The sequence below is a fragment of the Melopsittacus undulatus genome, chromosome 2 (genome assembly GCF_012275295.1).
Source record: "Melopsittacus undulatus isolate bMelUnd1 chromosome 2, bMelUnd1.mat.Z, whole genome shotgun sequence".
NCBI lineage: Eukaryota > Metazoa > Chordata > Aves > Psittaciformes > Psittaculidae > Melopsittacus > Melopsittacus undulatus.
The window spans coordinates 91,043,565-91,066,703 of NC_047528.1; the positions used below are offsets into that span (position 1 = coordinate 91,043,565).

Consider the following 23,139-nt stretch of genomic DNA (forward strand, 5'->3'; position numbering starts at 1 on the left):
GCATCAGCATATGACACCCATGCTGCATCTCCTCAAGGAAGATACAGGACCTGTAGGCCTGGCCATGGGTATTGTTCCTGCACCCACATTCCCCAGGGTGCAGCAAGAAGCTGACAGCATGCTCAGCATCCCCCTCACTGTTATGCTATTCAAGTTAACAGGAATTAGGCATCACAAAGTTTCAGAGAGCAGTCTGTGGCCATGACGTTACTGAGAGCTGCTGCATGTACACTATTGCAAAGTGGTGCATGATAGGGGCTGCAGGACCCCCAGCAACCCAACTGCCCTGTCTGCTGCCATCCTGCCAAGCGTTTTCTGTCCCCAGGTGAGGGGCAGCTCAGCCCACACATCTTTAGTGATATCTAACTGCCCTGCTCCTCGGCCTGGGGCATCTCAACACAGCACTGCTGCTCAAGCCTGCTGCTACCAGCACATCGTAAGGACAAAACCACTGCTGGCCATGGTTTGTTTTGGGGAGAAACTGGTTTGGGGGATGTCTCCCTGCTAGATTTATGTTCTCTGAAGAGTTAAGTACATTAGTGTGGGTAATCTCACACCATTACCTTCTATAAAACTGAATCTGTGATTTCCTCCCTGGTGAGCATTTACCATAGTGAAATAGGCTACTATTTTCATATTTAACTCATTGGTAAGTCATAAAACCAGCTCAAGTTGTCTGCCCAAAGAGGAGAAGCTGTGGGACGGGACGGTGGGTTGGAACTTTTACGAGGCCTGGCAGCATCAGCGCAGTGAGCTCGGCATCGCCTCTCCCTTGCCCTGGCATCCCTATCGCGTCCCCCCCCTTCTGCTTTGAAATCAACAAAATTCAGCAGTTTACAAGGCTTTTTAAAATCTGAGATGAAGCAATTAAATCTCCAGACTGGAGGATGTGAACCTTTAAAGGCCCTTTGCAGAATATCAAAAGAAAGAGAGGATTATATTTAGCAGGTGTGACAGCCCACGCAGGACATTTCATTGTGAAAGGAGCTGACATGAACCAGGAACCGATACTTAAATTAATATAAAACATCTTGGGGGAAAGGTGTTTTCTTTTCTTTTTTTAGCATTAGGAAATCATAACGTTTTCTGGCTTCTTCAAAAGCGAAAGGTCCAAATATACAGGAGTCATCTGGCATGTAAAATAAAAAGGAGGGGCGGAAAGTGGAGAGAGACACCTAAAAATGCTTGGGATGAGGTTGGGAGGTGAGTGCTGGGCAGCAGGGGTGCTATGACCAAATACCTTGGCCAAGAAACCCAGTTGTGGTTCTTCCTTCCCTGCCTCACTTGAGGCTTTGCATCTGTCCCAGGGCAGGTTGCTCAGGGCAGAGGTTCAGGACTGGGATGTGGGATCCCTCCCTGCCGGGTGCCTCAGCTGGGTCTGCTCCTCTCGGACCTGCAGCAGCACCCTCTCTCCCACCACCTCCTCTTGTCATTTTCCTAACTCCCTGGAGACACAACCCTTCATTACAAGGGTGCTTTATTCTGATCACTCTGTTTCTATTCATATCGTAAACCTACCAAGCCTTGGAGTGGAAAATTCGAGTTGGTATTTTTGTGGGGAGGTGTCCACTAACTTCTTGCTTCATTCACTAGTGTGTGTTCCTAATTTTAACCAAAGTGCTCTGTTTTGATTTTCCTAAGCTGTGGATTGACTGCCCAAAAGCTCCAGTTGTTTTCGCACCCACTCAGTGAGGTCCACACAAGTGACGCTGCCCATCCACAGCAGTGGAGGTCATGGCTGCAGGGAAGATGGGGTGGGCAGCAACAGGGTCCCCCCTCTGCACCATGGCCTGTGGGAGGACCACAGGGGTCCCCAGGAGGTCTCCATAGGTAGGTGCTGCTGTGGCAGGTCCACCCCACTTTTGGGGTATTTTTGTCCCTTTGTGCTGCTAATTTGTGGTGGAAGTGCCCCAGGTTGTTGCTCAGATTCTTAGTCCCCCAGCAATGAACAGTGGGAATAAGAGACATCCCGCTGCTATGGCCATTCCCAGAGGGAGGGAGGTGGGTGTGTGATTACTTGGACTGGTGCATTATCGGGTACCCTTTGGCATCGAGAGAGTTAAAGGTCCTCGGCACCCACCAGCCCTGGTACAGGCAGTGTCTAAAATCCGTCCTAGACCCGCTTTATTTTTTCCTTAAAAACAGGAAATGGAGCCCTGAAGGCTTTTTAACTGGAGAGAGAGTGAGGAGGGGGTATACTCACTCTGCCCATACCCAGCCCTGAGCCTGACCCAGACTTGGGGGTCTCTGTGTGTGTTTTTTTTATTTCTTCTCTTTTTTTTTTCCCCCTATTATTTTGGCAGACTTTTTGGAATGTCTGGGAGCTAAGGGCTTTGCTTCATGGAGCAGAATTCTGAAGCAAGAAAAAGAGAAAGTTATAGACTAAACCACAGAAATGTAAACATGTCTGCAGCTAAAATAACTCCACTTTCATTGAAAACACTCCTCGTTCACAATCAGACTTCTGTGTGCTATGCTCAATAAAACTGCATGCTAATAGCAACCAATTAATACATTATGTAGTTCTGCTTTAAAAAATGAGACGCTTTTAATTATTTTTTTAAATTTTATTATTATTATTTTTAATTAAGGGACTACTGGCTTTCCTGCTTCGTACGCTCGCTCTCGGCGCTGACCGCGGGCTGAGAAGCGCCGGGGATATCGGCGGGCGATGCCCGGCAGTGCGGCGGGGCCGAGGCGTGCCCAGGGAAGGCCGGGGCAGCGCGGCGGAGGCGGCAGCGGGCAGGAGCGGCGCCCCGGTAAGGAGCCCCGAGCCCGCGGGAGGGAGGGACGGGACGGACGGGACGGGGCGCACCGCCCGCTTCTCCCCTACGTGCGCGGCTCGCCCGGCTCCCGCGGGTACGTGGGAGAGCTTGAGCGAGGTGAGTGCCGGTGTCACGGTGGGGACACATCCCCTCTCTCCCTTATCCCGAACCGCCGGGCAATGGACCGAGTTTTGGCTGAACCAGTCTCCCCCGACCCTCCCCCGTCCCTTTATTTCCGTGCATTCCGTTATTCATCTCGCTGTCCGCCGGAGCCCCGCTGCCACCTGGTTGGGGGCCAGGCTTTGACTTCACGTCGGGTCCTCGCAACAACCGCACGTTTGTTCTGCCCCTTAAAGCGCGTTTTTGTTCCCGGCGCCGGGAGGAGAAGCGACCCACCGAGCCGAGCCCCCGGTAGCCCCGTGTCTTGCCCGAGCTGGTCCCGCTCACCTCCAGTTCCGCCCGGCCCCTCCCGCCTCCCCATGCGGAGCGGCGGTGCCCGGGGGAGGACGCGGGAAGCAGGGGGGCGGGGGTCCGGTGCTCCCCGGGGGGGTGCCGGTGCCCGGCAGGCGGTGCGAGGCCTCCCCGACGGCGGCGGGGGAGCAGAGGAGCGCTGAGGAGCGGCGGCTGCCCCACTCGGCGATTGGCGAGAGGAAGAGGCGCACGGAGCCCGAGGCCAGAGCGATGGGCTGAGCCCGTCCCGACTGAAGTGACTCACTGCAGTCGGCAACGCCGCCGTCCCCTCGCCCGCTCTCTCACTCCCGCCCTCGCTCCAGCCGCCGGCGGCCGCTGACTTCCCCCGGCGGCGCCCTCCGCGCCCCGACCCCGTCCCCTCCCGTTCCCTCCCGTCCCTCCCGCCTCCTCAGGGACTCCGGACTCGCCCGCTTCCCAGGCCTCGCCCGGTAAGTCCTTTCCCTCGGGGACAGCGATAGGGCTGGGGGGACAAGAGGAGAGCCGGGCGCGGAGGGGGCGAGGCGCAGCCGTCGGGTCTTGGAGCGACGGGGAGAGCGGGGCAGCGGGGCGGGCGCCCCTCACCGCGGCACGTCAGCGGCCGGAGGAGGACAGCCCCGAGGGCTCGGCCGGGTCGCGGGGCTGCAGTTGGAGCTGCATATCTACTGCAAGCGCTCTTTGCCAGACTGGCCTTGTCCGACTTTCTATGGTTTTTAAGCATTAACGCTGTTTGTTTTAAGGATGGCTGCTCTCTTTTCGGGCATCAGCCTCTGGAATTGTATCATCATCCCCACACCCCCGCCTTCTTTTTTTTCCCTGGTTCGTAATAACAGCGGTAGTGTGTTTGTAGTTCTTCAGCAATTCATCGTTCAATTAGCTAGTTTCTCCATCACCTGCACGAAAGCTGACTACCTCTTGTGTGTAGGAAAACCTTCAGTTACCTGAGTTGATCGGAGGAGAGTTAGAGGTGGTTGTGGTACTTTCCAGAGTAAGCGCTGTGATACAATAACACAGAGATTGGTTTTGGTGACCAGGTTACTTTGCTGTGGAGTTTAGAGTATACATAATGATATTTACAAAAGCTGAAGTAGCAAGTTCTGGCTAACATAAACTTCCATTCATTGCTGCCATTGCTGAGAAGCCAGGGTACAAGTAAACTGGCTCTTTCTCTGAGGAAGTTTTTATTTGTACTGAGAGTGTCATTCTGTGAATTAACGCTGTGCTTTAGTTCTGAAGTAATAGTTTGGAAATTGCATTCTGCCCATGTAATTTTGAGTCCATTAGGAAAACCAGGATAGGTCTATGAACTGCACATGGAGAAATGTCACATTCCTTTGGTTTAACCCTTTAACCACTTCCCTGGTTTCACTGAAGCAAGTGAAGTAGACAAAGACAGCTTCTCACTAGGGTATGAAATGTGCACTTTCATCAGGTTGTATGTACCAGGTATGTGATTTCAAGCACACCTGAACTGGTAGGAAAAATAAGGATGACAAATGGATTGTTTGACAGCTTTCCAATTAAAAAGAAATAAGTATAGGCAAAAATAAACTAAGCTGTACATCATATGGGACAAATATATTTTAATTTTGATAATTTTATCCATTGCTTAAATGACATTTGTAAAACCAAAGATGTGATATATTGGATTAGTCCAATAATTAGTTTTTCTTTTCTCTTTCGTACACATACATAGACAAACGATGGCAAACCTGCCATGTGATTCTTTGAAAAACTGAAAGGAAAAAAATCACTACCTCCAAAAGCATTTCAGGGTTTAGAGCTTTGACCAGTGTCTGTCCCCACCTCCCACAATTTAGTCCTAAAGTTAAACAAATCATATAGTACTGGATAGAGTTACACATTACAGGAATTTTATAAATGATCTGTCAGTATAATTCCTAGGTGTGATTGGTCAAGACTTTTTGCTCCTAAGGTGTTACTGATTTGCATTGTAATTTATGTAGCATTTGGTTCTTAAAGATATGTTCTAATAGATATATACTTAGCATATTTTCCTTCTGATAGTTATAAGTGGTAGTGACTGTGGCTTCTCTCTTTTTCTTTTAAGCAAGTTTGAGTTCTTTGTCAGGTACCAAAGAAATCTGGGTGTATGAATCCATTGAGGAGTTGCCATGATAGGAACTATGAGCTTAAAACACAGATTGTTACTTGACGGTAGTGTCTCTTACCTCAAGTACACTTTGTATGTTAATACGTTAGACCTTTCCTATCTGAAATACCAGGCTACACCCCACAGTTGTTAACATTCAAATGATGATTCCACCTAAGGCTGGTGTTTTCACCTTCACAGTATAGATGCATCTTTGCTACCTGCTCTTCCATGGAAAGTTCATTTTCTGTGTGTGCATAGAGTTGTGTAAATGAATACAAGCCCCTGGGATGCCTGTTGTAATCCAGTTGGTTTGAACAATGCCACATGGGCAAAATAGCTGGCTAGTGAATGAAGCAAATCCTCCCCCATTGTGCTTTCTCCAAAACCCCAGTGCTTCGCTACCAAAAGGTGAGACTCACAGCATTGGTTCTCTCTCTGCAGAATACTGCATGGGACTACTTCACTGAGGTTCCTGTACACAGCAGTTTTTAACTCTTGGTTAAGTGCACTCCAGTGAGGATCAAAAACCATAACAAGCTTTTGCAGTGCTGTTGGCATCTGGTAGCTCTGAAACGTTACATGTTTCGTTTCCTTCCTTTCCTTGCCTCTGCCTTACTGAATGCTCCAGGAGTTACTAGCAGGTAACAACAAAATAACATCAAATGTTTGGGTTGAAGTTAACCCTTTCCCTGAAATATCAATTGTGTTGGATTTTTTCCCACTATCGGGAAGTTTGTCATTTTATTTCAAGTCTTTTTATTAGTAGTATTATTATTATTATTTCAGGAAAAAGCAGCCGTAAGTGCAAACCATACTTCTTTTAATCATACAAGTAGCTCTGTGGAAATGGGTGTCCTGAAATCGAGGTGGAAGCTGTTGACAGGGGTATTGTGAGAAAAGCCCCTTTGGGCCTGATCCATATCAGCTGAGGTCAGCGGTACAGGCTTAGCCCTGAGTGTCTGATGGTGCCCACTGGTTTTGTGCTGTACAGCTGGGAAGGCCGGGGACTAGTTTATACTTTGTATGTCAGCTTTCCCATACAGTTGATTTAAAATGCTTCTGTTAAAAAAAAAAGTTTGTGTGGGTAAGATATTTTCAACCTGAATTATAATGATGTTTGTCTTGGGTTGAAATAATTACCTTTTGTGCAGCAACACCGCACTGTTTGTTATTATACCCACAACTGGCCACTTTCACAGCCACTAGAATACTTTTTATTTCTAGCCATGCACTGTTTGGCAGGCAGGTTTCCCAGTAAAGTCAAGCATCATTTGTCTTTCAGTTGGAGGTTTGAGTCACGAGAATTTGTATCGCATTGGCGTTTTGGAAGGTAATGATATAAGTGGCGAAAATCTTATGTATTTCCTTCACAGCATAGTTAACTAGTGTAGGTAGAAAACTGGCATTCTAAAATTACTTTGCTAAATTTAAATGTAAGTAAGAAGTAGGCAAAAGGAAAAAATTAAAGGGTATATCTAAATATGGAGTTGTGGACGTATCTGTTATATTTAAACTGCATTTTAGCCTCTTCTATTTATATTTAGTGGTATGTGCGTAATCTGGAGGGCTTGATTGAATTCAAGAAATAGTAATTTCCCAATGAAAACCAAAGAGTGTATTCTGCTGTGGATGTAGTTCATGTCCTCGTTAATCGGTGTATATATCAAAACTGAAATGTATGCAGTGAGACATTTTTTATGTTGTACAAGAGGAAGAGTGGTATTTGATCTAAAGTAAGCATGAATGAATTTACAAAAGCCTGCTTCCCATACTGCTGTCAGAATCGTGTCTCCTCCTGACTTCTGTGGCACTTTTTCTTGTGTGGAGCATGAGGCTGCACTGCAGGGCTTGTTTTCATCGACTTACCTTTGCCATGGCCCATTCTGAAATGCTGCTTTTTAATTTAGAAAGCTGCCCTGGTAAGTGGATTGTCCTTGCATGCTGCTTGCATGAGACGAAATCCCTTCTTGGCACAACTTCATTCCAATAAGAAAAAAAATTCCAGGAACAAAATACATAGTTATTTTTGTTTGATAAAGCATCATATAAATATTAATTTTCTGCCCAAAGAGAAAACAATAAACATATGTTTTCATTTGAGCTGGAGATACAACAGGCTTTGATAGAGGATAGTTTAAAACTGAGGGCATCGAATTGTAGCTGCACAAGCTGTTTAGCAGAACTCGGAGTGACCACCTGTGTCTGAGAGATTGCTGTTGTGTACCAGTGACTGGAAAGCTGGGGTCTTGGTTTTGAATTGAGGTCTTCTGTTTTGATTCATTTTAATATGGACGCTAACTGATATGATATCCAGGTGCTTAATAGGGCACCTTGGCAGTAGTAATACTTCCAGCCTTCTCACTGTCTGCTAAAAGACACCAGGCTTATGTTGGTCCTTTCAGGATGAAGGCAGAAGCTGCCTGGACGCTTAGACACTCTGTAGGATTGGTAGGATATTAAGAAGCTGCTGCTGCTTTAGATACTGCTCATGCAAACAAGCATTGACTTCTGTTGTATTTCAGATCTTCTGAATTTGTCAGGTAGTCTGCAGCTTTGAACTACACGTGCCTAATTAGCTGCTGATTTGAAAAAGAAAGGCTGGCTTGTAGGAGATGATGAGCACCGGCAGGCCCAATACTGCAAGGGGCAAGTTAAACAAATCCAAGCTTAAACGTGGTTTCAATCAGCTCCATTTAGACACCCAAGTTTTCAGCTTTCTCCAGGAGGTCCATAATGAAACAGGCTTGTTTTCTTTTCACCTCGCAAAGACATAGCAACAGGAGAATTCTGATTGAGCTCACACTGGCTGAATAGCTGGCGGCTGCAGGAGAGCAATTCGGGGTGCGAGACTGGATGAGGCAGTGTAAAGGAGTTTGACTGGGAATGCTGTCTATGACTAACACACAACTAGGTCCCTAATGAGAGGTGAGCGGGTCACAGCCATTGCTGCAGCACCTGGGCTGCTAGCTGGGGTGCAGTGGGGTGATAGAGGCAAGCCTGATTAAGACTCTGCAGGTGTGAGGGGGTCAGGAGTAGGGTCCATTCCTTCTTAACCTCTCTCCATCCCAAATATATTGCCTGCTGAACTAGCAGCTTTTCCATCTGCTTTTAACTGTCTGCTACAAACAGTCAGTAAGAGTCTTTTTTTCTTTGCTAGTGTTATGCTGTTAGCAAATATGCATTGCTTTGTTAAGTTTTCAGGTCTTTTTCATTTTTCTAGTGGTGGCTTAGGAGTAGCAGCTTGCTGCCCTGTAAACTACTTACAACAAAATGGTTTGCGGAATCTGATTGATTTCTTCTAATTTGTAAGTCATGTAGGCTTACCAGTTGGAGCTTTTCAGACCTTCTGGCCTTGCATTGAGTTTATTCCTTTATTTTTAGCTTATTAAGTATGGCTACATACAGTGTATTTGACCTGATTTGACAGAAGCAGACTCTTTCAAGAAGTCTCATAATTTTGATACTCAGTAGCTATACTACATGCAGTGATTTGTTTTGGTGCAATTAAGCACATATCTGAAAATCATGTGGATTTAGGAAATTGCACAATGGATCTTTTTTCTATAAATTACTTTCATTAAATGAGAACAAAAAATGAATTATGGCGATCAAACAGTTCACTTTAGACAAATTGTATTTATCTCAGGGTTTACATTTTACTGTGTAGCTAAAAAGGGCTTTATAAAGAAAGAAGTCCAGTAGCTATGCAGAAGGAAAGTCTTCTGAGCAAAATTTAACTTTCTAAGGAGGCTTTGTCAGTTCTGAATAAACCCTGCAATAAATTTAAACCTGGTGTTTTAAAATTCTGTTTATAAAATGGACTGCTCTCTATAGAGTTCACAAATTATACACTAAGGATTTATAGTAAACTACTAAAATAACATTAATAGGTTGCATCACAACGTGCACTGAGACTAAACTGCGGAACCTTGAAAAAGCAGCTGATTTGCAGGACACTTGCAAAGCAGACATGGTAAAAGTTCTTCATAATTTCTCCAAAGAACTGCTGTTACATGGATTGTTCTTCAAAGGCTTAGAGAAGTTTTTTGGGGGGGGGTTATTTGCACAGGCTTGTGTCCATGGCATTAAAAGCAGATTTGAAAAGGAAAAAAGAAAAATAAAAGATTTAATATCAATTTAAGATAAAGATTTAACATCAAATTAAGATCTAGTTTGGTTCTGGAGGTATCTTGTGTCTTTTCTTGAATTTCATTAAGTTTGCCCAGAGTGGGAATTTGAGAATTTGGGCTAGTGCTTTTTATTCCTTTGCTACATTTATAAGCTCTTTAGTACTTTCATGTATTTATAGCAAACAATCTGTAACATGCTCTGTATCTCTTGCAATCAAGACAAGCCAAATCATCTGTCACCAATATGTATGTCAACATCCTGAAACCACAAAGAGCACCTTCCTAGTAGGCACAACCAAGGCTTCATGTCAGCAAAGTAATTTATCACCCTCTGGAAATGAAGAGAGAAGGTGGAGAAATCTGAACCTGACATCTTGGTTCTTCTATGTGAAGATGCCAGTTCTATGTGATGAGACTGAAAAATGGGTTTAGGAGGGTAGGATTCACCTCACCTACCTGTAGCCATCTAAAAATCAAGCATCTAGTTTACAGTAATTGTGTGAGTTCCATCCCTAGTCGGAGGACAGTTTTATCTTGACAGTCTGAGACAATTATGTTGGTTTGGGAATGTCACTGAAAATGCAGACTCTGACCATCAAATTGGGTAGAATCATGGGTTGCAGGACTTGGTATCTTGGCTTTCAGATGGCTGGCATTGAGTGCACTGAATTCTGTATCCAGGGACCAACCCATGCCCCTGAAGCTTATCTTATGGAGCTAAAGGAAAAAAAAACGTAAGTAAAAGTACAGCAGAGAGACCAGGTGAATGTTTTACAGGCTGACTGGGAAGGAATTATGTTGTTTATTATTTTCATTTTAAAGTTGACTCAGTACATAATAGTTTCAGTTTTACTGTCAAACTATGTTTTAGCTGTCCAGTTTTATCACCAGCAATAGAAACATTAGGAATAGAAACAGAAAGCCTTTTATGCTTTCTGCACTGCTAACTTCATTAAAAAAATTAAAAAATGAAAACATTAACCATCATTTTTTATCATTAGGGCAAGATAGGGATGGTTAATACTGCTGTCTTTCTGTTAATATTCTGTTCTGCTCATAAAGGAAACTGTAATGTAAGTTGTTGTTTTTAACTGGTCCACTATCTCATCCTGCGTAAAAAGGTTTTGCTAACCACACAGACAGTACCCCCGGATATAGGTGTTCTCAAAGCACAACTGTGGAAAGGTTGCTTTGGAGAGCCCATAAGCTTTGTGGCTGGGCTCAGGAGCAGTTTTTTCACCCTACTTGGTATCTGGACGTGAAAGTTGTCGCTGCAAATGGTGCAGCTGACTTCTGAGGCTGCAGTCTGCAAGAGCCATCAGGAGGGAGGGAAGGGGCAGGTTTGTGTTTGTTATTTGCTTGTGATTTCCATGACACTTTACAGTAAAGACAGTAGTAACTAAATGTGGGCCCAGGGAGCTCAGGCTGTGGTTGGTCTGCAGAGCAGTAACATGGAATGGGAGGTTCGGTTTGCTGAAGGGTTTAAGAGTCAGGGTGAAGGGAAATACAGCTCTCCTCCTCTCCTCTCCCTCTCGGTTAACACCACCTTGTGTGATGTGATGTGCCTGGAATGGGACAGGGGACCCAGTGGTCACTTAGCCACTCACAAAGGCACATGCAGCCCTTGTTTCTGCCTCTCATATTTAGTTAATGAGCCCCGATGGGTTTTGGTCTAGGATAGGATTTATATAACTCCCTCTTTGCTGTGTTGGTTCCACAGGACTAAAGAGGAGTGAGAAGTAGTAAAAATCTATTTTTGGTCACTAAAGTAAGCAGACATGACTCAGAATACTCACTGGGAACAGATCTGCTGGATGAAAAGGTGCCATTTTTACATAGTCACTTTTCTGACCATGCCCTTTAAACTCTTACAAAAATAGAATTCTTTCTCTGGCACTTCTCTTGGAAAGCAGAAATGGGAGTGAGAGCAAGGATGTTTGCAGCACTTCAGCCCTGGCTTTGCAACTGGGCTGATTGTGCATCAGTTTTGTAAGGCATATGTAGCATATGTTTAACACCAGGAAAAATAAAAATGAGGCATTTGAATTTTGTGGGGAGGGGATTTGAACGTGGATAACTTTACCATTTGTAGTGGAAAAGTGTGATTTCTACTTCCTGCCTGTTAACGGTTGGATGAATTCTGGGTAGCTCTCTGTGCTGATTTCTGGCATCCTCGTGTCCCTGCAGAGGTACAGTTCAGATCAGTAGACTCGTCCAAAGCACAGTGAGGCTCCTTTTGACCCTTGACTCTGGGTTCCAATTGGACTATGCGAGGTGAGTGGTCTAAGCTAAAAGTGAGCCTGAAACCACACTGACAGAAGCTGTGTTTATGGACCTGTGAGGAAACAAATAATCCCTGGCAACCAGCATCCTGAAGTGGCAGTGTTGACACTCATGTGAGAGGCAAGTACCCCCCTTGCTGATGGGATGAGAGTTTTGTTGGGGGATTTTTTATGGTTTGGTAGGAAGTTAGAGCTTGGCTAATGCACAGAAACTCAGAACCAGTGGTGAACTCCACCACATGTGCTTATGGGTGTTTGTCAGTCCTGATGTCCTCACCTGGACCATTGGTCTCTTGAAATGGAAAACAAGAAATCCATTTTAACATCTTTACCACCTTCAGTTGGTTTTACATGGAAAAAAAACACCAACCCATAAATTCCTTTTCCTCCTCCATTCCAGAATAACCCATGAAAGGGTTTGAAACCTCTAAGTTGCTGTTCAGTGGATGAAATCTTGACCTTGCTGAAGTGGTTGAAGCTTCTCCATTGGCTTCTGAGAGGGCAGAGCTCTACAGTTTAAGTGTTTATTCCTCATGTTTCCATTGGGCCTGGAAAGCCCTGGAAGTGTTTTCACTGTGGTGATTTCCTAAAGCCTTAATTTCCCCAGTTACTATGGCATTTAAAGGCACTGCCTTTTTAGCATAGGAAACAGGCACTACTTTTTCTCTTGATAAAATTTCCCTTGGAGGAACTCAGAGAATTTCCACTTTCTCTGTGTGGGCTCATCTTTCATAGGGGAAGAGATGTGGGTCATATACCTGCAGGTCTTATGGCTCCCTTCTGCTCCATCTCTCACCTCCTCCCAGTCCCTTGGCAGCAAGAAGTCAGTGAAGATTTGCTGTCAAGGTCTCCTGTTTTAGTTCCGCACAGGGCCCAGTAGCTTCTTATGGCAGTGAAATCCTATCTTTTCTGTTTTAAATTTGAAAGGTGTTTTGGATATGATGACATTTACAGCCGAAGTACATCACCTTTTACATATCAGCTCCTTCTCTTGCAGTGAAACAGGTGATTTCAATGGCCCAGGATGGGGAGAAAAAGCCCAGCAGGCGTGGGGGACACACAGGATTGTCACTAACCAAACACCGAATGGCTGTGAAATGGCTCTCGGCCCTGTTTGCATTGTCTAGCAGGGAGCTGAGACCACTACCGGGAAACCTTAAACACCAGTTTTGAAATAGCGATGGTTTAGAAGCTTTCTGACTTCAGAAAACCTGTGTGTCTTCTCTTCCCAGTGCTAAAACAGTTCCAAAAGACAAACTCACCCAAGGAAGAGGCAGCATGACAAAACACAGGGTGTAATGAAGCACGTTCATTCACCTGCTGTCAGACTGGGTTTGGAGGTAGCACTTGGGTGCTGAGGGTCCCAATGCTCTGAGCACAGCCTGCCCTAGAGGGGTGCATCTGGGGCTGTGCCAGGGTTAGCCGTGGGGTTTGGTACACCGGCATTTTGTAACCACAATGAACTGAAGGGCTACCTGCAGTTTTTAAAGATATAACCCCCCCCCCTCCTTTTTTTTGTGTGTGCATGTCTGGCAGTTGTTTGCCAGGGGCAGAGGGAATGAATGAGGAGCTTAGCTTTTAGGTAAACAAAATGTTACTGTTGTACTGCTATAATTACAAGCATTTTAAATTAGGTATTGACAGCAGCTGAGAACCAGTTCTCGACTATGCCTGCTGGCAGGCAATGAGATGTCTACCAGCTCCTAAGGGGAGCCTTATTGCAGGCTGTGAGAATAACTCATTAACCAGTTAGTCTATGGTGGTGTTACTCCACATATGGTCTGCGGGATGCTGGTGGTCTGGAAGGCATTAGAAAGTGGTCTGAGAAATGGCTGCACAAGAAAGGCAGAAATAGCCCCACATAGACTGATTTGCATTCCCACATCGCTGGCAGGTATGGGCCCATGTCAGCAAGTCACCCTCAGTCAGCAAACTGTGCTGGGATACAATTGCCTTAGCCCTCTGGCATGAGTCCAGATGGATGGATATTGAGTAATTGCATGTGAGGGGAACCTTTGCTTGATCACATCAATGTGGAGCAAGTCTTCCTCTGTGAAGGAGGGTGAACACTTTGCCTCTTCTTTTTTTGTGTTTTTTGAAGCACGGGATGGACTGAGGGATGCTGCTTCAACATCCATACTGCTAGAGGTAATGAATGCTGCAGGGAAACGGATGGCAGTGAGCCCATTTCCTTCACAGTGGGAGGAAAGTAGTAATTCAGGAGACCATTAAACGTTAGAAATACCTCTACAAGGTCCCTACAAAGATACACTCCATTTAGATTAAAGTCCCATAGGGCCAATTATCCTGGAAGAACATAAGAACTTAAACAAAAGCTGAGTTAGGTATGCTGCCCACCAATGGATTGGAGCAAAAATGGATGCAGTGAGAAAACACTCTTGTATATTATGAAAGTGAGAACATTTAGAGTAGGTCTGTGTAATAACCAAATTTTAGTGTTCCCCCAGGATCAGTGTGCACAGGAAATATCTGTGGCATGCTTGCTTTTCCTGGAGATGACAGCAACCCTTTGGCAACCACTTTGTAATACGTGCTTCATACTTTTCAAAGCGTTGGGCTGTTGTTTCACGAATGTGCTTTGATTTTTCTGGTGTCAGAGCCTTTATGCTTGGCATTCTACCCTTCCTAAACTTGCTCATTCCCATTCCAACCCTGGACATTTCTCCCCTAGTGCCATTTGGTAGCTGTGATGGTGCATTTGTTTTTCTCCATTGGGATGGGACTTGAAGAAAAAGAGAAGCCAGCAAAAGTCCCTTGTGCTCCGTGTGTGAAAGTAACCTCTATGGTCTCTGATGTCTGGGTAGCTTTGGACTCCTGGAGATGGAGGGTTAAGACAAACAAATTTGAAACCCTTTGCTTCTGTGAATGTTTTCTAAGACTGGGCTGAGTAATTTGCACAAGACTACAAAGCAGAGCTTGATACTAGCATTGGGGTTAAAGTCTGACTTTGCTTCAGCTGCTAGACCACAATTTTAATTGAACATTTAGCTATTTACAAGAAGACCTGAGCACTGGAGTGCACTGAACCTTCAGGCAAGAGATTTTGAAAATGAGTCAGATGTGAGACACTGGAGCAACAAGTTCCTAAAAGTGTTTACTGATGCAAATTGCTGTCTGATCTTGAAATGGCCTCTTCCATTTAACACCATAAAAGAACTTTCTTATGAGAAGACACAATAAACAGTCTGAGGTCTAGTAACTGAACATGCAAGTCTGAAAGGTTTTAAAATACTGCTTTATTAAATAAGAGTCATTAACATTGTAACTGATAATGAGAAAAATGCTCATGCCATTAGTGGTTTACCACTTTGGTTCTGAAAGTATAAAAACAACTTCATAAAAGAGACCACAGACTGTCCGTTTTCAGCCTCAGTATAGGACAAATCCTTTAGAAAATACGAAACCCATAATTTAAAATAAGAATTTACTATTTGTGTTTGGGAAACATGGTCAAAATACCCTTTGAACGCACGAGAACACAGTGATATGGGGCAAGGTGGCTGCAGCTGAAGGGGAGGGTTGCGGCTGGCTCTGGTGTGGCACGGGAAGCCCAGCACTGAGTGTCCTTGCCCAGGCACCAAGATAGATAGAACACTGGCTTATTCTCCCAATGGGATCAGTATAGACACAGCCTCTGCCTCCCAACTTGCTTTTGGGATCCTTGCCTGTGTGAGGAAGTCTTTCTTGCCTTTGCTTGGTGATGGTGCAGGGCTCAGCGGGTATGTGAGGACATACTGGGGTCCTTTCTGCATTGACCCTGGCATGTCCTGCTGCCAGAATAGTTAAAGTTTCCAGAAATGGTTAAATTTCAGTGTGCTGGTGGAGGAAATAAGATACTGTGTCTGGGAGGTGCGTGGTGCCTCAGGGCATCACTGGGACTTGGTGTCTGAAAAGCAGCATCAGTGGCAGTGGTATGACCTCACTTAATTTGTCCATCTGGGCCAACGGCTCTTTTCTTTGGAAATGGCCCGTTCCTGTTCTGTGCCCTGGACAAACTAGGCTAGACCCTGTCCCCTGCTCAGGTTAGTGGAACGACTTGTGTTGACCTCAGTCAGGCCTGACTCAAACTCTCAAGAAGACCTGGTGTTTTCTCCTGGGAAAGTTAAGTTTGGGTCTCAGCACGCTGTATTAGAATCATAAAATCATAGCATTCTAGCTTCATCTTTAGTAAGGGCAGCTGGAGGTTGAAATGTTTTCTCAGACTGTGTTTGATTGTAAATACAGCTACACTGGGTTTTATTGGTGCTTCATGCAGCCCTATTACATTGACTACAGCGTTCACTCTTATGTAAAAATGGAAAATTTCCCCAGTTCCCCCCATGAAAATGACTGTTGTGCCTTATTCAAAATGAAAAATCAATCAAGGAAGGAGCACAGCTGGGTGAATGTCAAGACAAACAGAACGGTGCCAGGGTGAATTTTTATGGAAATGCTCTCTGAATAGTATTTCCATGAAAAGGCAACGTACTCGCAGATGTAGGCTGTGTTTGCATGAAGGAGTGTGATGTACCACACCCTGAATCTGTCAAGGTCTGTAAACTTTTCAGGGATTTTAGTTTAGGCAACAGAGAGGCCATATTTAACACACAAAGGTTTTCTTTACTTCAGTGTAACTATGTTATCCCCAAAGGTGGAAAATGTAAGCCAGGGGAAAATAAAAAAGAAGGTTTATGGAAGAGACATTTCAAATATAAAGTAAACCTCAAATATAATTTGAGATATAAAGTAAATTGATCTATGAAAAAGGAAATTTTCAGTATCATGAAGAATACTGACATGGCCTTTCAACAGCATCCTAGCCATAACAATGACTTGTGAGTCCATGTGTGTCAGGCTGTGTGGTGGAGGAGCAAGACTGTCTTTAAAACTGCAAAACCTTTTCTCTGTTGATGGCAGTGGGATTTTTCTCATTCACGTTTGTAGAATCAAGATTAGGAGAACAATTTAAAAAGCAAGAAATAAAGGATGATTGATGTTAGTGTTCAGAAAAAAACAAATGGGAAAAACATCAGCCCATAGTTGAAATGCCACACTTAGATCTACATAAACACCTTCTTTGGAGATGTTGTAGCCTTCTCAATGGGCTGGTTTCCAAATGGCCTGACTGATTCTGCTGTAGACTTACTGCCTATCAGCAGAGCTCTTGCAAAGGTTGACTTTTGGAATCTGTTGATTTTCTCTTGTTTCTGGGACTTTTTTGTGTCATACCAATCAAGTTTGAAATGTGTTGAGAGACATTTTTGAGGCCGACTTGGAATTTTTCAGCCTATTTATTTATGTCTCTTTCTGAAATAAATGGGAATACTTTTTTGGTTGTTTTTTTGTGGGTTTCTTTTTTTCATTTATGTTAGCTTATAACTTAATGTCATTGCTATTCTAAGAATAATAACCAAGAACTTCTATGCTGACTTGATCGTTTACATTTCCTTTTGACACTGCCAGTGATAAACTAGAGGTAATAATACTAGGCATGTTCTGTCATCCTCTCAAAACTTGTCACCCTTGAATAGACATGTGACTGTGCGTGGGGCTTAAAGGTAAAGGCATTTGCCAAATGCTACAATGTTTTCACAAAGGTCTGCAATGGAGATCCCATTACTGAAAAATGTTGGAATGGGTAGTCCTTGGCTCTGGTAGCTGGGAGTAGAGATGAGTGACTGCCATTTTTAAATAGTAGTAGGTTTGCCAAAAAGAAAAAAAAAAAAAAATGGAGTCCCTGCAGGAAATTTTGAAAACTGCAAGCAGATTTGGTCATGGTATTGAGTTAGGAGATGTGCTCTGAAAGGGGTAGGTAGGTGTGTTGCTCCCCCATACGGATACATCAGTGTGGGAGAATTCTGAATCTCTGAATTCCAGTCAGTTATGAAGTTGGGGATCCATGCTGTTTGAGGACCTTACAGCAAGTAGCCATGGAGAAGTGACCGGGAATTGCCTGCCAGTGGCATGTAGGAGTGCATCCCCCTTTCTAGGTGACAGTGGTCAGTGTCCGTGCTCCTCCCTCTGAACCTCACAAGCTGGCACGAAGCCCATCTAATAAATGCAATAAGCCATTGAAAATGCATTGGTAGCACGTGCTGACATGGGTGGAACACATATGAGGATGGAGAAGGGGACCCTGTTCAGCTGCACAGCCTTTCAGCAAGCAGAGAACTAATTGTTAACCCTTTCCAAGCTCTCCTGGTGAACAGGGAGAAGGCAATAAAGAGCTACTTACTTCACCGAGGTTTGACTTAAAAAAAGTCTGTATAAGCATAGAAGTGCCACAGGGAAATAAAAGCACAAGTGGCTCAGCAAGTATTGTGGATGTCAATGGCTGTCCTGGGGTGAGTGAATACAAGGCTGGGTTCAGTCTGCTGCAGTCAATAAACTTTGTTCTGCGCTTTCATGCTCTGCGATGTCAGAAGAGCACTGGAGTGAATTGCAGCCTTCTGTTTACTCCGGGACTGTTTATCATCCCTTGTGTAGTTAGAGACATGTTTCACTACAAGAAGCAATTCACATGGAATTCTCCTAAAAAGAAGAAAAGTCAGTTTATATCAGTGCATGACTTCCTACTATCTCTGGTTTACCCCCACCTCCTATATACCCACAAATGTATTCATGCGTCTCCTACTTATCACTAGAAAAGGGATATTTCATCTCTAGGTTATTTCCTCAGTACTTTTATTTTTCAGCCCACTACAGTAAGGGTTCATAGGGTATATCCAGAAAAATGTTTTTGTTCCCCCACCTTGGGTTTCAGTCCCAAGACTGCCAATTAAATTATCCCATAAATCCTCCATTATAGGTAGTAAAACCTAATTTTAGATTTCCTGCCCACTCTAGTGTCCTGCCTGATTGCTACCAGTTGGATAGAGGCTCAACCTGTTAAGCAGACAATTGCAGTGAATTGACTGTTTCTTTCTGTGCCACATGTGGAGAACTTTTTAATATGTGGCATTTGGTCATAATTCTCTCTGCTGATTTTCGAGCTTTCAGTTGCTCAAACGTTTTTGGTCTTTTTTTTGAAGGCTGTAAAGTAGACATCTGTAATTTATTCTTTTGTCAAAATTTTTGTTAGAGAAAAGGTTGTTACTCTTTGGATTAGGAAAAATGTTAACCTGTCTGCCACCACTAAAACGTTAATAGTTTAAAATCAGGTTTTATACAATTCATGTTTAAAAGAAAATCCCTGAATAAATGGAGCGAACACATTTCTGTGCAAGCTGAAAATATTTCAAGTTATCTGTATATAAATGTTTTCTTCCCCTTCTTGTTCAAATACGTTATTTAGCTGCAAGCAGTGCTAATTTTCTTAAGGGCAACTTCTGTTAGCCATATTCTCATGGAGGAGCATTTGTTTCGCATACAGTATCATTAAAGGATCCTATATTATTCTGAGCATAAATGACCCCTAGGTTGGCTTTTTTCTTTATAAACTTTACCAAGGACAGATAGAATTGTCACAAAAAGTGGGTTTATCATGTGAATAAGGTGCAAGTACTGGTGCAGAAGGGCATTGGTCTTTGAACAAAAGGATATGTGCATTCAGCATGGAGCACTTCTGTCTCTGAGATTTATGTAGCATTCAAAAATGTGTATGTAAGGAAAAACTGGAGCCTAAAATACTATGAGAAATTTACAGCTTTCTTTGGCTCTCTGCTAGATTTCTTGTGTTTGTTGTTAACCTGGCAAAATTCTTGACCCATCCAAATCACTGATTTGGATACTGTAGAGGTGCCTGAGTGTATCTTGTACCTCCACAAAGCACCGTCTTTCTGACTGTATTTCCTGCCTCAATGAATTGGTAATGTTTTAATGGCTCTGTGTCAAATCAGGAAGGTACGTGGCAGTTGACAAGGGACTTTTTCATCTCCAGAGTACAGTGACAGGAAGTTTAATTCAAGATACAGAATCACAGAATCCCAAGGGTTGGAAAGGACCTCGAAAGATCATCTAGTCCAACCCCCCTGCAAGAGCAGGGTAACCTAGAGTACATCACACAGGAACTTGTCCAGGCGGGCCTTGAATATCCCCAACGTAGGAGACTCCACAACCTCCCTGGGCAACCTGTTCCAGTGCTCTGTCACTCTCACAGTAAAGAAGTTCTTCCTGATGTTAACATGGAACCTCCTATGCTCCAGTTTACACCCATTGCCCCTTGTCCTATCACTGGATATCACTGAAAAAAACCTAGCTCCATCATCCTGACACCCACTGGTTTATATAATCTTACAGCCATTTGCAAAAAGAGGAAAAATTCTGCTAAGCGATGGCATGTTGAAGGAGCAAGCATTTCTTCTCAGACTGACACATGTGCTGGACTTTCCTCTGAGATCCAGCTTTGATGATCCATCAGCTGGCTTTCATAAGTAGTCATCAGCTGAACCAATTGGTGACAACCATAGCATGTGCTGGTAGTGCTCAGATGACGGCATGAACTTGTCACTTAGGAAGCATCTGCCCTTGCTGGCGGGCAGGACCGTGGGCACAGATGGGCAAATTCATGTGTTTAGTGATCCTGATCCACAGATGCCAGCAGTCATTGAGCTGTGAAGTGAATCATCCCCCCTTGGCAGTGCTGTCCTGTGTGGGTTCTCTGAAGTCTAATTAAGGCTGCTCCTTTTTATCTTTCCCCTCAGTGGAGGCACTAACAACATTTCCCTGCTTCACGCAGCTGTTTGCTTCCCTCACTCTTTATGCAACGTAGTATTTTCAAGGCTATTAACCCCGTTAACTTTGGGGAAAACCAGGCAATGACTCCTAGGCTGATGGCAGAAAAAGTAAAGAAACATTCATGTACACACACAGTATGATATCTAAAGTCTTGTTACTCAAAGAACTAAGCTAAAAATGGAATAACTGTGGTCTCCTTGCTAAATGGATCTTCTCCACCTAGCTTTGTTTATTGTACTGTGGTTCTATGTGGGGAGATTATCATTTGTTGAGTGATGCCTGAAGTACTGTATAAAAAATAAAACATACACAAAGACTAACAAAGAAGAGAAGAAAGGAATTTAGGCCTCCCAGTCACAGTGCTGTTCCTTTAATGGTTGTTGAATGTGTTTTTACAGTCATGTTATTTGTCCAATTTAGGAACCTGGAAATATGAGAAGGGGTGGTCATATTGGTGCTCAGAAACAGAACTGACAGAAAGTAAGAAACAATCTATGTGTTTTCTGTACTGAAGTTCAGTGCAAGAGTGACAGACACTGCCCTTTGGGATACAGAGCTCTATGAGCTGCTGCTGAATTTCTTGGATGTGTAGCTGGCTCCAGAAATCACCTCTTGTAGGAGAAACTGTGCTGCACAATCAGAACTTTAGGTCCCTAGACAAAGTGCCAATAAAGGAACCCTTGAAATTTAATTCGTCTGACTCAGTCACATCTGTATATCTGTAGACAGGTTTGGAAGAAAATTCTTCGAAGCAGAAAGCACTTGATTTATCCTTGGGGTGTAATTCTGAAACCTAATCCTAGTGTGTAAAAAGTCAGTACTGTAAATTATATCCTAGTTGAATGTTTGGTAACAGGACTACCAGCGACACCTTCATCTGTGCCAGAGATTCCAGCTCCCCACTGTATCATCATCATCTGCATTTAAATACATGTTTGTTGTACTCTGAATTTCTAACTTAGGAGCAGCAAGAGGTGGAGACAATTTGATACCCAGTCCAGTAACGATAGGAGTTCTACACTGGTTCGTTGTTCTGAGTGCTTTCATACTTATCTCATTTAAAAATATTAACTTTTACATTGAGCTGAGAATTTCACTGCATATCCAATATCTTTCATGGGAATGCTCTTAATTCTAGGTATCCGGCTTCCATATTTGAACTAGGCTTGTGTCAATCCTGTGCAGTCTTCAATATGCTACTGTTACCAGAAAAAAAGTCTCTCTGGTATGCTATGAAGAGGGGACGTGCTAGGGTTTGCAATTTTAGCATTACAGATTCTTTATTATTAATAGATTAGTGAGGATTTTTCCAAAGCCCCCTATGGGTCACAAGAGCTCCTGTTACTGTATTTCATATACTCATTTATTTATACAACTATACGTGAGGTCTTATGGTCTTTTCAGCCCAGAAAGAGCCAAGGTACTGTAAGTGTAAATGCAGTTTATTGAGTTATGGAGATCATAAATATCTCCTTTAACATCTGATTTATCTTGAAGTATGTGCATTGAAAGAAGTGTCTCAAAATCAGGAAAGAAGGGGCATATGCTACTTCTTTGGACAACCTGTGTATTCATACCCAGAATGAAACCTTGGCAGAGTAGATAGAATTAAACTGTCACCACCAGGGAGTTTTACTTTATGTACTGCAAGGTTATATGAATTTTATAGATTCATTTATTTTGCTGATTAACAGTCCAGTCCTGCTCTTGACAAAGTCTCCTAGGTTGTTTTTTTTTTCATTACTGTGGCTTCCCATGATGAGCAGAAGAGATAAAGTCTCAGGTGAAGGCAAATGTAAGAACAGGAATTTCAAGGGAAAAAAACTCCTTGCCCCAACATAAATTTGTCTGGACTTTATAAGAACTTTCTGTTTTCATACCGTCCAGAAACCATCCAGGCAGATCTCACCAATGCAAGACCTCATGCTCCACACAGTGAGAGAAAGCCTGGAAAATTGAGTGGCAGCATAGCCATTAAAAATAAAAGGCTCAGAAGGAATGTCCAATTTACTGATATTGTTGAGGACTTACTGCTTTTTATATCAAGGAGAAGAACTTAGATATATAAGCCTTAGTATTATATATAATATATATTGATATGTATATGTATCAAACCAGAACTGGAAGAAATACATAGCATGAATTGGAGAAAGAAGTTAGGACCAGATGGTGGTCTACATTCTCTCAGTCTTTCACCTCTTTCAAGTTGTTTACCCTACGGATATGAAGCCTGCATGTTTAAGGGTGTATCTGTCAGCCTGAGTTTGTGTGCTTCTCTACTAAATTATTTTATTTCATGATTTGTTCATGATTCTGGGTGCCCCATCCTGGCAGTGTTCAAGGTCATGTTAGATAGCACTTTGAGCAACCTGGTCTACTGGAAGGTGTCCTGCTTGTGGCAAGAAGGGGTTGGAAATAGATGATGTTTAAGGTCCCATCCAATCCAAACCATTCCATGATTCTATGATTGTTTCATGCAAAGTGCAAGAAAAATGCAGCTACATTAAAACACAAAATTATGTAAATCAAGTGGGTAAATATTAAGTAGATCATAGTATTAGAATAATTTTTCTTTCATGAAATGTAATTGAGCTATTCTAAATAATTAATGAGCTTAGGTGTTCCTTGTTTCCTTTTGAGTCTTACTTTTAGCAGATGGACACTGAGCAGTTTCTGAAGTTCTCGTCTCTTCCTTGTTTTGATAGGGCTGACAAAATCATTAG

General features: G+C 43.4%; 1 protein-coding gene across 2 annotated transcripts in view; it reads left to right on the forward strand.

Annotated features, from left to right (window-relative positions):
* Positions 1–2,607: 2,607 nt before the first annotated feature.
* Positions 2,608–23,139, forward strand: part of ERG (ETS transcription factor ERG) — a 143,910-nt gene continuing 123,378 nt past the window's right edge. The window contains exon 1 of one of the 2 annotated variants that reach the window (XM_034074585.1): positions 2,608–2,759. The gene's annotated coding sequence lies outside the window, so the exon portion shown is untranslated. Of the gene's footprint in view, positions 2,760–3,602; positions 3,665–23,139 lie in introns of those variants that run through there. The other variant, XM_034074582.1, reaches the window with a different exon arrangement.